Raw genomic sequence first — 13,923 nt, forward strand, 5'->3', positions numbered from 1 at the left:
TACTTTGTTCGGTCTGCTAGGCCTCTTTCTTTTAGTGTAAAATTGTCTAAAAGTCACTTTGACTTTTCAGAAATGTGGATATCTCTGCTTAGACTGTGTTGCTTTATTTATATTGAAACAAATCGGTAAACAAATATAAAAGTTATGGACATTTTTTTTAACAATATTTGGATAATATTTAGGGTAATTTCACAGTTTTTCAAACTTCATAGAATTTATATTATCAATATGAAATTGTTGTTTTAAAATTATTCAAACCGGTTCCGGCAATTAATGAATGTAAATTGGTTCCGCATCTCACTTCTAGCGGTTCATTTTTGTTTTTGATTTCGCTTCCGACTTCGATATAAAAAATACAAAAATTTATTTAATAAAAGCTGTAAGGCCGGGTATTTATAAAAACTATTCATACACTTCTACATTTTACATTTAATTTAAATTTCTTTGATTTTCGGCTGGCACTCTCTATTGACGATCGATACTGTGGGCTGAAGTGTTCCATCCTATCTGCGATTTTTAATTTCATTCTTGCCGCCGTAAGTTGCCTCAAGCTCCACACAATTTAAAAGTTTGTCTGTCGTCAAATTTGTTGCAGCAACTTTCACTTTTCAGCTACGTTTTATCTATGATTGCTTTCAGGAATATTTGGCATACATACATATGTACGAGTACATATGTATGTTGAAATGGGAAAATGTGTATGTTTGTATACAAAGACACGCGCCATACACAGTGCTACAGAGTTACATATACTTGAAGATTACCATTTAATTTTGCAATAAATCGTTTGATTCACTTACACGTATGTATATCACGGCCTCAGCAATGCACTTTTCTACGCATTGTTAGCAACGTTTTTTGGTTCATGAAAAACTCGTTTTTCATCTCAGTATTCATCTCGCCTTCTTAGTATTTCGTGCTTTGAATTTTCGCGCATTTGTTAGTGCAATTGCTAGCCGAGCGCCTCAGAGCTCCATCAGATTGCCAGCTGCCTCTGCTTTTGCTTTTGCTTTTGCCTGAGTGCAACCTAAAGATACATACAAGCGACACAGTTCGCTTGCCAAAAAACGGCACAACAATGAAGCAACAATAACAAAAACAACAGCAACAACAGTCATGACAAATATAAGAGCAAAAACAACAACGCTGTAATTTTGGTTGAAAGCGCTGGCAGCCTCGCATGCTGCACATTCAATGGACGCCGAAGAGCGAAGCGTCGATGTGGCATTGAGAGCGACCCTAGTCTAAGCGGCTCACGCTCCCTGCGCCTGCGTGAATCACGAATTGTGGGGACGATGCATGCTTTTTGTTGTTATCGGCAACAAAGCGCCAAAAAGTTAAAACTGAAATAGACAAATATTGTTGTTGTTGTTGTTGTTGCTGTTGCTGTTGATGGCGCTCTTCATGTTCCCTTTTCCTTTTCGTTTCGATGACACTGACTGTCTATATGTGGAAGGGAGGAGGAGAGGGACGAGAACCTAGTCGTTTATTTTAAATGCACTTGATAAAGGCACTTAGTGTTCTTTGGTACGAATTGTTAACTCGTCGCATTTCTGTCATTCGGATAATTAAAAACCAAATTGTCGATGGCTGCCGATGTCAAAGTACTCTTTGTTTTGCGAGCGAATTCGGGAAACTGTTGATTGATAAAGAAGGCAAAAAAAAGAAGAAAATGTTAATGGGTCCAACAGCAATCACAGCATAGGATTGTTATTGGCAAGGGAATGATGTTGGTGGGCGGGGCATGGAAACTCAGACTGGTCGCGTGCGTTTTTATTGATTTTTCCAAGAAGCACCAAGCGCCAGCATATTCGTTGTTCCTACAGCTCAACATTCGTATGCACGAGCATGTTCTCATGCACATACATATTTATATACACATGTACAAGTACTTGTACATATGTCCATTGTGCTCATGAAGTCTTTGCCAGTTCAAGATCCAACTTAGTTTTGTGGCTTAGCCGCTTCGTTTTGTGGTATACTTAGACTACTTGGGAAACTCGTTTGCCCTTTGTCATCGATACAATCAGCAGAGATTTTACTTTTCATTTCGGGCTATTGTTTCTAAATGAACAATTAAGTCGTTAGAGCACTGGATTTAATAGAATTTTGTCAATTTTGCACGCTTCACTTAGGCGTTAAGCCAGTTCTATCTATCCTAGCTTATACACTTCATTCATAGTGCACTGCCCGGCCAACTGATTTAATACAATTTTAATTCGAAGTTGCCGCTATATACCTATTAATATATTTTTTCCATTAAACAACTTGAGCCCTGATGGGTGGCTCAATACAAATAAATTAAAGCACGAATGGAATGATAACCTTTATACATCAGAAAAATACATACATACTGGATGGATCTGAGTTGGATTTGTTGAAGTTTTGCATTGATCATATGCATAATATATTTTTTAAATGCATCGTGCATTATTTGATTAAAATCTTAATTTTTTGGCCCCCCTTTTGTAAAAGCTGACTACGCCCTTGCATAGTTCTATACTATGCGTAAACCTTAGGATAATATGAATACCAAGTTTGGTTATTCATATATTATCTTATCAGGCGAACATGGTTATATCTACTCGTTTTGTCATTCTGATCGAGAACATATATTCTTTTTTGGTTTATCGAGTCTCCTTCAGTGTATTGAACGGTGTACGCAATATGAAGTCGATCACACCTTTATTATTATGACGCACTATTTTGCCTTAAAATGGAACTGAGTTGGATTTCTTGAATTTTTTCATTTGATCAATGCATAAATTATTAATTTCACGCAGCGTGCATTATTTTATCAAAATTTTAATTTTAAGAGATTACATTTATGGCTATAACTTCCTTTCGAATTGACCTATCATAATCACTAATTGGAGGTATTTGTAGAATTTGAGTGAAAAATTCCAAGAATTAGGGAGCTATGGAAAATCACTATTTTCTGCGTATTCATATAAGGCATCTTGGATTAAAATTATGGGATTCCAGCTCACATAGTCTCGGAGATATCGATGATTAAACGAACAGCATTTCCGAAAACCCTTTATAGGGGAGAATTGGGGGGGATGCATACAAAAAAATACAACAAATTCGTATACCGTACACACATAGGGTACTCGCCTTGTCATGCTGATCAAGAATTAATATATATACTTTGTGGGGACTGTCACGCCTTCTGCATGCCACATTTTTTACCTCCCGCAAATCTAATATATGTACTATTGTACATTTCATGTATTGAGTAAAAATATTAAACAAATTTTTCTTTGTTTTTGTATAAGTACAGCGTATATAAGAGTTGAGCCACTCGACTTCTGAGCAAGCATTCCTTACTTGCTTATATCTTTTGAAGCAGTTACTTGTTAAACTGGATTGGTTTTTGTCAATGATGTAATGGCTATCATATCTCTTACATCTATTACATATATATGCAGCTTCATGAACCCTGAATCACATCGAGTGCCTACAATTTGTGGTTACACCACATAACCGCTGAAAACCTAGTTAATTTGGTCATGTAGAATATCGGAAATAATATAATATAATATAATATAATATAATATAATATAATATAATATAATATAATATAATATAATATAATATAATATAATATAATATAATATAATATAATATAATATAATATAATATAATATATATAGTATATATATAGCAGTATGCCTTACTGGCACTTTACTGATCTGGTGCAGTAGTCCATTCAGCTGTTTGTGAAAGTGCCGCATTAAACTTCTTGTAATTATTTGTTAACTTTAAAATATATATTAAATAAGCATTCCTATTAAATAAACTAGTTTGTATTGAAAATCTATGTACATACATTTAAGATGATTGAGGTTAATATATACTCAATCGCTTACAAATATTAAGAACCCAAGCCCGCTAATCAGTACCTACGAGTAAATCGGAAATATCACCCATTAGTTAAAGCCTAAGGTGGAAATTTTTTTTAAATGTGCATGTGTATACTAGTTGAAACATATGTACGGGATTATAAAGCCGGAATTACCACTTTGGTGATGCTAAATAGGCGTTTATGTCCCGTAAAAATTAAAAAAGTTATATTAGCGTTAAGATATTGGAAATATTAGCACCTAATTTTATTACTGTTGGATTTTGCAAAGAACATGGAATTAGTAAACATTCAAATATTCTCATTACTCGGAGCGTTTAAAAACTTTTTGCACATATCTGTTATATAGCATGTGTAGGTAGCCGTTTAGCTGCTAATCGGGCCCGATGTGAAAGTTGTTTACTAACTTCAATAGATGTAAATTGCAGGTGTGTGACTTACCTTTTAGTGAGTGCTGCTAAATATCGGCGCTTCGGCTTGAATTTTAATATTTTTATTGCCGTTGTCTCGCTAAGGTCAGAGACGTCTGCTGCTGCTGTCTGTTGTTGCTGTAGTTGTGCTGCTTCGCTGCTCTTGTTGTTGTTGCTTTTGTTGCTGCTGCTGCTGCTGCTGCGCTCGTGCAGAGCACACAAACAGCTGTTTCTAGCGCGGGCGCACAAGCACAAGCACACGCTCAGGCGAACTCACACACACCGAGACAATTATAAATAAACAAGAAAACAATTTTTTGTTGTCGTGTGTTTATACCAACAATTGCTCGTTTGCATGTGGGTAATATATTCTTGTATTTTGTATGCTATGTTGTTGTTTTGCTACTTCAACTAAATGCGCTTACAATACTCTTATTTATTATATACTTGTATGATTCTTATATATTTATGTACCTATTTTTGTGGGTTGTTTTTGCGAATGCGCTAGGATTTTGTAGCGGAGGTGTAATTATTTTGCGAAACTGTTTTCAAGCTGCGTGACTGCAATTTGTTTTTCATTTATATTGCATACAGACAACGTGTATATATTTAACTTTTTATTTGCATTTATTTGCCGCGCTCATTTGCATTTGATTTTAGCTGCCAACGCCAATGACCACTTCACGAAGCCACAGCTCAATAAATTGGCTATATTCCTTTCCGGCTACTTTTGGCTATTTTACTCATTTATTTATCGTATTTTCCTACGTTTTTTAAAGTTTCATTTCACACGCACAAAAAACGCGACTGCGACGACAAACGGAACCCAATTGAACGCACACGCTGAGTCGCAGTGTGGGGTAGCGATACGCAGCGAGTGGAACGCCACCGGATCGGACCTGTTATCCAACTCGTTTCAGATACGACTGATTCGGCTCGTTCGCCCAACGCTAACAGCAGGCGGCAAGCGACTGAATTGAGAGACATAAAGAGGGAGAGAGAGACAGTGACAGAGAGCACGGTGGTAGGCACATGCGCTCTCAAGCTGAAAGTGAGATTGAATGTGGAACTCTCGCTGAAAGTGAGATTGAATGTGGAACTGCCACTCCAGCGCGCTGGTTGAAAGTTGGAAACATCAAAGGCGTCGTCAATGTAGAATAAAGAATTTCGAAGATTTCGACTAAAGAAGCCTCGTCGCTTAAAAGGTTAACTTCGGGGTATACTTAGTAGTAGTAGTGTATGTGTACATACATATGTTAAAACAAAGCATGTTAAAGAATCGCGCACGTTACGGGGGATTTATATATACATGTATATTTATTTAATTCTTGTTTTCCATGTTCTAAAAGTTAACTAAATAAGTTTTTGGGGCAATCAGCATAAATGCATTCTGTGCTGAAAAAGACAGACCAGACAAGACATTAACTATACTTTGTAGTGAAATGAAAATCGAAAATTCAACTTTTAGAAGGACCTTAAAAAATCAACTTCCTGGCATGGGCAGCCAGAGACCAACCAGGTAAGCTATGGTTTTCTTGTATTGTGAGCTAGTTACATACATATGTATTCGTAGATAGATAATAGATACGATGTTTTTAGACATGACGATGTAGACTTACTGTCCTTTTCAGTAGCTTGTTGCTATTGTTGTAAAAAAATGTTGGTGGAGAATAGTAGTCCACAGTTTATAATCTCCAAAGAGAACTATTTCGTAAACCGTTTGTCTACACAATTTTTTTAAAATTTTAAGCAGCTTAGCTGAGCTTATAAGTATAAGTACTAAGTACTAAATATAAGTACTATTATATACTGTATATAGTATAGAAATAACCAGCAACATAAATGTGGTGTTGTTACTCCACAAATATTCTGGCTAAGAACGATTTTGTGGTCGCGAGTGCTTTCGCTAAGTCATGAATGGTGGCCTCTTCACAAATTTCGCGGCTGTTCTGGCAGCCGTCACGTGCACGTTGCCTCGACTGCTTCGACTGCACCGAAGGGACCGAGGCACCCCCCACAAGTAGCCGGAGACGGCTTTGCCGCAACCCGCTCTGCATTTGCCTGGCAGTGGCTTCTGTTATTTTTAGCGCGGTGTTGCATGTGCCGCCCTCGTCGTCACATGCCGGCGCATTTTCTAATGCCGTTAGAGGATGGGGTAGGGTACTGGGGGCTCTTCATTTTGGGGCTGCCGGCTAGATTGAAGGCCTTTGTGCTTCGCTTCACTTTGCTTTGCTTGGCTTTGCTTTGCTTTGCTTTGGCATTGTCGTCACAATCTTGTACTTTATGGGTGGCAATGCACTTGCCGCTGGCTTGCGGCACACCAAGTGAACTATAGGTGTTTGGGTGAGGCAAGGGGGAGGGGAAGGTCACTGCCATGTGACCCGCATAAACGGTGCTCGGAGATGGGTCATAGCCAGAATACCTAGTGCATAGCGTAGTTGGATTGCAATTAGAGCTCTGCCATAATTAATACTCGTAATGCTGCTTTATGCCTCTCGAAGGGCAAGTTGGATGAATTATTTCATAGAACGTAAGTACATCCTTAGGCTATGATGTGAAGAAAAGCGTCGTCCTAAATTGAAAAATCAGGATTTTCATTTGTTAAATTAATTTTATTGCAGCAAAACATTTTATCATCATTTTTATTTTATCTCTTAAAAATTCGTACGTATTAAACATATGGGCTGTATGTGTCTAAGCAGATTCTTCTTCGAAATAGAACCATTTTAATTACAAGTTTCAAATTGAAACTAATATAGCCACAATATGTTTTTATGTCATGCACTGAGACCCGCAAAGAAGCTTGGTTCACCAAATACAATAAATATATAATCAACATGACGAAGTGGGGCCACATTGTCCGGATTTTTCACTTGGGCTTCTTTTCGACAGATGCAGATATTATGTTGAAATCGAAATGATAGGTCACCATATATGTCATACTTACATACATACATATACATACATATAAATAGTATATGGAAACCATATTGAATGGTAAGAAAATTATAGTCGCGAATGGTGGCCATGGAAAGAGCAATAATAATAGATAGAGTATGTTAGAAGTGCATTCAAATGAGGTGTGAGATAGAAGCGATAGGATATGTATCTCGCGGTCCATGACTGTATGTACACACCTTTGTAATAGATACTAGAGGTAAGGAGGCAATAAAATTTGCACTGATTTTCTTCCAGTTGCCTCTTCATCAACTATGGGTTAAAAACCCATGTACTCAGCATTCGAATAGGAAAAAGGTTAAAGAAAGTGCATCCACAAACGACTCTCTTTCATGATCATGATCTCATTGCTCTGCTAATTCCATTTCAGATTTCTGTGTTTGCTCAACCCACAAATGCGAAACGTATGTGGACCCTAGCGATAAGAAGTCGCTGCCTCCCCACCACAGCGACAACGGCCATGACGCAATTAAGATGTTCAAGATCAACAAATAAGAAACAACCTGTAAATTCAAGTCGTCTATTCACACTAGATGTTCGCATACAAGTATGTAGGTATGAGAATGTTCATACTCATGAAGATAATGTCGAAATGTGGACAAAGGCAGAGGCAAATGCAGTATTTGTGGGCCATTTGACTGATGAGCCGCGCGAGTTCAATGCTTGCTTTATAGAGGCCGCACGGTTCAGATTGAGTCATCGGTGGAACCACAGAACAAAAGCTAGATGTGCTCACAATGCACAGCCAAACATTTGCATGCAAATTTTTGATAAGGCGGTGAAGGCGGTGGCGACGGTTACGATGATGACAGACAGCCAGCAAACACAGCAGGCTACAAGTATTCTGATGACCGGCGAGCTATGAACTGGCGACGAGGACAAAAGACGACAGTAATGTCTGGACACGATGCCAGAGCCAGACTGACGCAAAAGGTAACAATGCCGTCGAAAGACACCAGTTCGCTCTAGTCTAGTGGAAATTGTTGAGGCCAATGCTACGTGGGAAGTGAAAGGACGTCGGCAATTTGCGAGGCGCCGTCGCCATAGGGCGACTAAGCCATTGACCAATGCTAAATATATCCATAGCTTACCAGCAAATTTAAGAAACAGCAACATGTGAGCCCTTAAATTCCTTGCAATGCGTTGCGGCTCTATACGTACCTGCAGCTCGGGCTATGGTTACCGCTTATCAGCTGTAACGAGCAGATGTCGCCGCGGCACGTGCCCGCAGCTTGGTGGGCTCGGCAAGGCAGCCAGAAGGACAGAATCGCGTTCGAGACCAACTGCAAATCATTATGCCCTTTGCAGAAGGGCATACTGACTGTGGCACTAACAATGCCTTACAAAGAGGATACTTGCTCCTACTTATAGAATTTGAGCCAACTAATTGTGTGCCAACTAATTGATTTTAGATTAAGTTTGATGGACTTCTGATTACTTCTGATACTTCTACAATAGTTTACAAGTATACATATATAATTTTTGATGTACTCCCTAACGAATGGGAATGCAACACAACTTTTATTTATTAGATAGTATAATTGCTGAAAATCGATTAATTACCTTGCTGGCAGAAATAGAACTGGTAACAGGCTAGCTGGCAAATAACAAACGGGGAAATATTTGATCTATATGTACAACTTATAGGCTCCAACGCTCAACATCCAAAGTCAGCACGAATTGGACATCAAAGTAATCACCTCAAATAAAAGTTGAAAGGGCTTAACAAGTTCCTCACGCCCCGACAGCGCGTTCGTTGTTCTCGATTGTCAATGTTGGTTGTTATTGTCTGCCTGCCAGCAGCATGGGCTGCAGGGAGCTGTGTCAGCGCCAAAGGCGCCGGCTTGGCTTTTGTGGCTCAAAGGCAGGGATGATGATGTGGTGCCATACTCAGATGCACTCGCGCCGCATTCGATGGGGGCGGGGCGGGGCAGGGCAGGGAAAGCTCGAACAGCGGGCTTGGTATGTGTGTCTGCATTATGTTGTCGCTGGAGCAACGCAGAGGACTCTCATGGCAGCTGTCACCTGCACACAGTTGTTGCTTCTGGATGGTGGATTATTGGCTGGGGATTGCCACCTGCATGTGCGACAGTCGTTGGCAACCAATATGGCAGTTCCTGCATGGCCGAGTTGGTGGTTTGGGAGCGGATGGGGAGGGGATGGGGAGGGGATGGGGCTGGGTGGCAGACTGCATGCATTGATGTCGCGACAAGACTGAACATGAACAGTTTCTGCTTGACATGACCTGACCACAGATTCATGTGGCTGGTCAAGAAAGTAATCAAAAAAAGACAGCAAGTGCAGCGTCCTGCGAATTGAATTCGAGTTGCAGGACATCAGCATTGATTGCAATTTCGTTTGCTCCCCAGACCGACCATACTGTTAGCACACAAACATGGCCGAAATTAATTTCCGGTTATGTGAATATGCAAACTCATATTGGAGTCTAACGTTTGTATTCACAAATTGGTGGCAGGTAGATTCATCTACACGTACATACATACATAAATGTATAATCAGTTGGAGCAGCCACTACTTCGGTAGTTACTTTAATAATTTTATTCGAGAACACACTTGTATTATAATGAGTGACCATTTGATCATATATACGAGTTAAAAGGTATAACTAAATTTAGTAAAATTGATATTTGTGGTAAAGTCACTTACATGCATAAGTTTAATTTCAAACTTTGAGCAAGTTTTAGTAAAATATGTGCAGTAGAAATAACTTTCAGTTAAAGTTTATGACTTTGCACATACGAGTATATAGTATTATTAAAAATTTAAGCATTCTCCTCATACTAGTTTTTTCTTTAATACAGTAAAAGGTGCATACAAAGTTAGCTGAAGGCCCTGGAAGCCATTGCTAACATAATCTCTTCTGTTAGTTTTAAGTTTTTAATTATAGGCTAGCATTATATAAATAAAGCGTTATTCCGAATATTGTAAAGAGAGAAAATTAGACTCGAGCAATCTCGACAGTCAAATACCCTATACCCAGCACTGCACCAAGCACCTCCGTTGTCGGCGTTGTCATGTAATGATATACAAGTAAGTAGTATGGCCCATAGCAGAAGTAAAAGTAAAAAGTTCGAATAATTTCGCTAATAAATTTTCTTGGGACTTATTTGAAATATGGTGTATTAGAGAAGTAAGTATGCAGTTTATATAGCTTTCGAATTGGGGACAGTATTGACGAAATTCTGTACAAGGGTTGAGTTGTTTCAGAAATCAAGTCATTTAGCCTAAGACATGGATAGATCGATTTGTCTCATCATGCTGATTATATTATATATTTATACTTTGGGGAATTACGCCCAGCAGCCGGTGATCAGTGGGCTGCGCTCTCCTCTTAGCGAACTCCCTTTTCCCTCAAGTACGTACAGGTTATAAAAAATTGAGTACATATTATATATAGCATTATCGGAATTTACCTTTCTAATAACAACATATTGGCGATAACATCAATTTCTAAAGCTGCAGAACCGCCTAATGTTGAGTAAATATCTAGAAAAATTTGTAGAAAATAAACGACTAAAACTAGTACTAAACTAAACATACTAAACCGATGACCAGACTTTCGAAAAAGAAATAAATAAAAAGAGTAAAAGGTGGAATTCAATTAATTGATTTGTTGATACACTTAATACAAAATAAATTCACAATAAATTCATTCTTGGAGAAATTACATTATTCAAATGGCAAATAGAAGTTGCTCAAGCCTCTGAATTATAATTTTGATTAATAATGAAAATACAATAATTAATCTCTCTCTTAAGTTTGGTTTGGTGGACAAACCAATCTATTAATCTGTTTAAATATTTATTACTTTCCATTTAAGGGCTAACGGAAACTACACTAAATGATATTCTCATATTGAAGAAAATAGACATAATTTAAAAATATTGAAAAAGAATTCAAAAAAATAAAATCCCGAAAAAAAAACCCAAGCTCACGGCAAAATATAGGCCACAGTTCGCAAACAAAAGATTAGCTGTCACTTTAAATGCATTTAGAGAAATTATTGGAAAGATAAAAATAATAAATACATGCATTATTCAATATTGAATATTGTTAAAAATAGTAATAAACTTAGATAGAAATAGAATTGTAAGTTATAAGAAAGAGACACATGATGCATTTCAAACGGCTGCTTTCATCCCACTTAAAGCTGATTGCTACATAACTATAGACATCAGCTTTTCTTTGGGCAAAGTATCCGCATGAGCTTGGAATATCGGTTTGTGTATGAGCTAAGTTACGCGTCCGCCACCTATCGCTCAAATAGGAAGTTGTTGGTACCAAATCCGCCACCTGTGGTTAACTGAGTGAGAAGGCAAAACAGAAAAATTTACTGCGCACAAAAAGTCCAAAATTTCAGGTAATAGAATTTTAAATGGAATGGTAACATTTTGTGGAATGGTAACATTCCAGTTAGAATGAAAACAGATAACATCATTTTCAAATACCAGGTACTTACCAGATGAGCTCTCTTAGAGTAATCTGTTCGACTCTCGATAATACAAGTGTTTAAAGTTAATCTGGCATTGAATCGTGAATAATTCAATTTAGTACTTCCATCAAACCAATATTGTTAACGTTGTGCTTGTTAGTCTTTTAGCAATAAATTACTAAAGAAACAAAGTGTACAGATTCGAGAGCTATTAGTTTTCATGTTGATTGTTTTACTGTTCGAATTGTGTATTTTACCCTTATGAGACCAATTTGTGTTTTGCCAGCGGACTAGTTCATGTTTCAATAAAGCATTAATTCCTCTGCTATAAAGTCTCTGTCGAAGTGATAGACAAAAGCAATCGAAGGAAACCCATTTCAGCCGAGGTCGTAACTCTTTGGACTGTTGATTCAAAAGTAAGTGTAGAGGCGGACGCGACAGCTGATTCTGATGGCCATCAGTATCAAGATCGATTTGAAGGATACTGTATTATATTTGAAGAAGAAGAGAAAATTGTAATTGTATATTATTACGATACAAGGAAATTACTAAATTTCAGACTATTGCGTACCTTCTTTGAACTCGTATACTCCCCCATTTCCCCTGTATTTGATAGTATACCGAATATACATATAAATGCACTTTAAGGGGAGTAAATACGTTTCTGCAGCATTTAAGCGCGCTGGATTTAAAAGATGCATACGTCTAATCGATTCTAGCATTACTTTCTTGTTTTAAATATAAAAATCAATGGCTGTCGGCCTGTTTTATGTCTATGTATAGTTTTTTGTCGTATATTCGTCCTTTTCCCCTTCCTCCTACTACACCCCCCTCCCAAACCACGAAGCGTATACTGTTATTTCTATTTATTAGCAACTAAATGCATGGACAAAATTTGATATGAAGAAAAGAATATGGTACGTATAGCACATGGAGAAGCAAAACTGGCCTTTAAAATACGTTTGTAAACTTTAATTTACTCTATCGTTAGTTAGATCCTGTATTATATATCTATCTAAAAACACACGCTTGTGGTAAAGATAGCATATAGCATACGAGAAATCAGAAATCTTTTAAGTCGAAACAGTATTAACAAGTGGTATAGAGTCCTGAAGCAATCGCCAGCTTTTTTTTTCTACGATTTCATCTGTGATAGTTGTTTGATTTCTTTGTTTCAGTTTGAATGAACGTTTAAATGTGATACTGAATCAAACAGTTTCTTTTAACAATTGCATTATTGGCTTCCTTTTTCTATTTCAAATTAATTAATTTGTTGAGAGAAAAATTATTAAATCTTTTTTTTAAAGAATATTTCTTAACCTAATCCTCTTTAGCTGAAAAGAAAGTTGTTCAGATACAACAAAATCGAGTACTGATTGGTGTGCCCAGACTTTGAGGGCCGCCTTCGTACAAACACGTAGAGAGAATCAAGAAATGTGGAAGTGGTTCCGAAATGCGTTAATGGTTCGAAGGACAGAACAACAGATTTAATGAATAATTGCATTTAACTTTTTATTTAATAACTTTTACTATGTATTTATGCTTGTTTATATTTAATTTACGTTTACACTTAGACATTATATCTACACTAATAATATTACATTAGCATGTTGCGCAAGTTTCTAATTGAAGGTTTCAATTGAGAATATGAATATTAAAATATGTTTTTGTCTTATTGAGCTTATACAACATCGTTTTCGATTAATCCGAATTATGCGCAGGGAAATGAGTTAAGATCTTTGATTTTTACAAATTTTAAATGTAAACGGACCACTTACGACACTACCTGCATTTGTAAAACAATGCTCGTCCGCCCATGTGGGCGTGTGCGTTGCTACGATTTATTTAAATGGGTGCGCGTTTTCTTCAATAAATACAGTTTATACAAATACGAATTGTCGGCTACTTATGCTACAGGTGTAAAACTAATTGCCGCTTATCTCGTAACATTACAAATTTTGGTACAGTCATCGTCAATACTACTAAGTACATTATAGCTCAATGCTTCGATTTAATACAAATTCTAAGATTTGAAATTTTCATTTTTCTCACAACATGGATGGCCGTCTCTAGTCCGCCCGTTTGTTGGTTTGGTTAATTCTTTAAAGCCTATGTCTATGTATATCTATATTTCTAATTATATTTACATTTACATTTACTCTTAACGTAGTTACGGTTTTGATTATTTAGTTCTGATGAGAAACCAAACATTAATAATAAGTACTTGTAAAATATTG

The 13,923-nt window shown here is 37.2% G+C and overlaps 1 protein-coding gene across 2 annotated transcripts in view; it reads right to left on the reverse strand.

Annotated features, from left to right (window-relative positions):
• Positions 1-5,180, reverse strand: part of LOC115624743 (protein goliath) — a 46,987-nt gene extending 41,807 nt beyond the window's left edge. For both annotated transcript variants that reach the window (XM_030519570.1, XM_030519571.1), the window contains exon 1: positions 4,307-5,180. The gene's annotated coding sequence lies outside the window, so the exon portion shown is untranslated. The remainder of the gene's footprint in view (positions 1-4,306) is intronic.
• Positions 5,181-13,923: the final 8,743 nt, after the last annotated feature.

Source organism: Scaptodrosophila lebanonensis, unplaced genomic scaffold (assembly GCF_003285725.1).
Source record: "Scaptodrosophila lebanonensis strain 11010-0011.00,11010-0021.00 unplaced genomic scaffold, SlebRS2 tig00000061-arrow-pilon, whole genome shotgun sequence".
In the NCBI taxonomy this organism is placed as follows: Eukaryota; Metazoa; Arthropoda; class Insecta; order Diptera; family Drosophilidae; genus Scaptodrosophila; species Scaptodrosophila lebanonensis.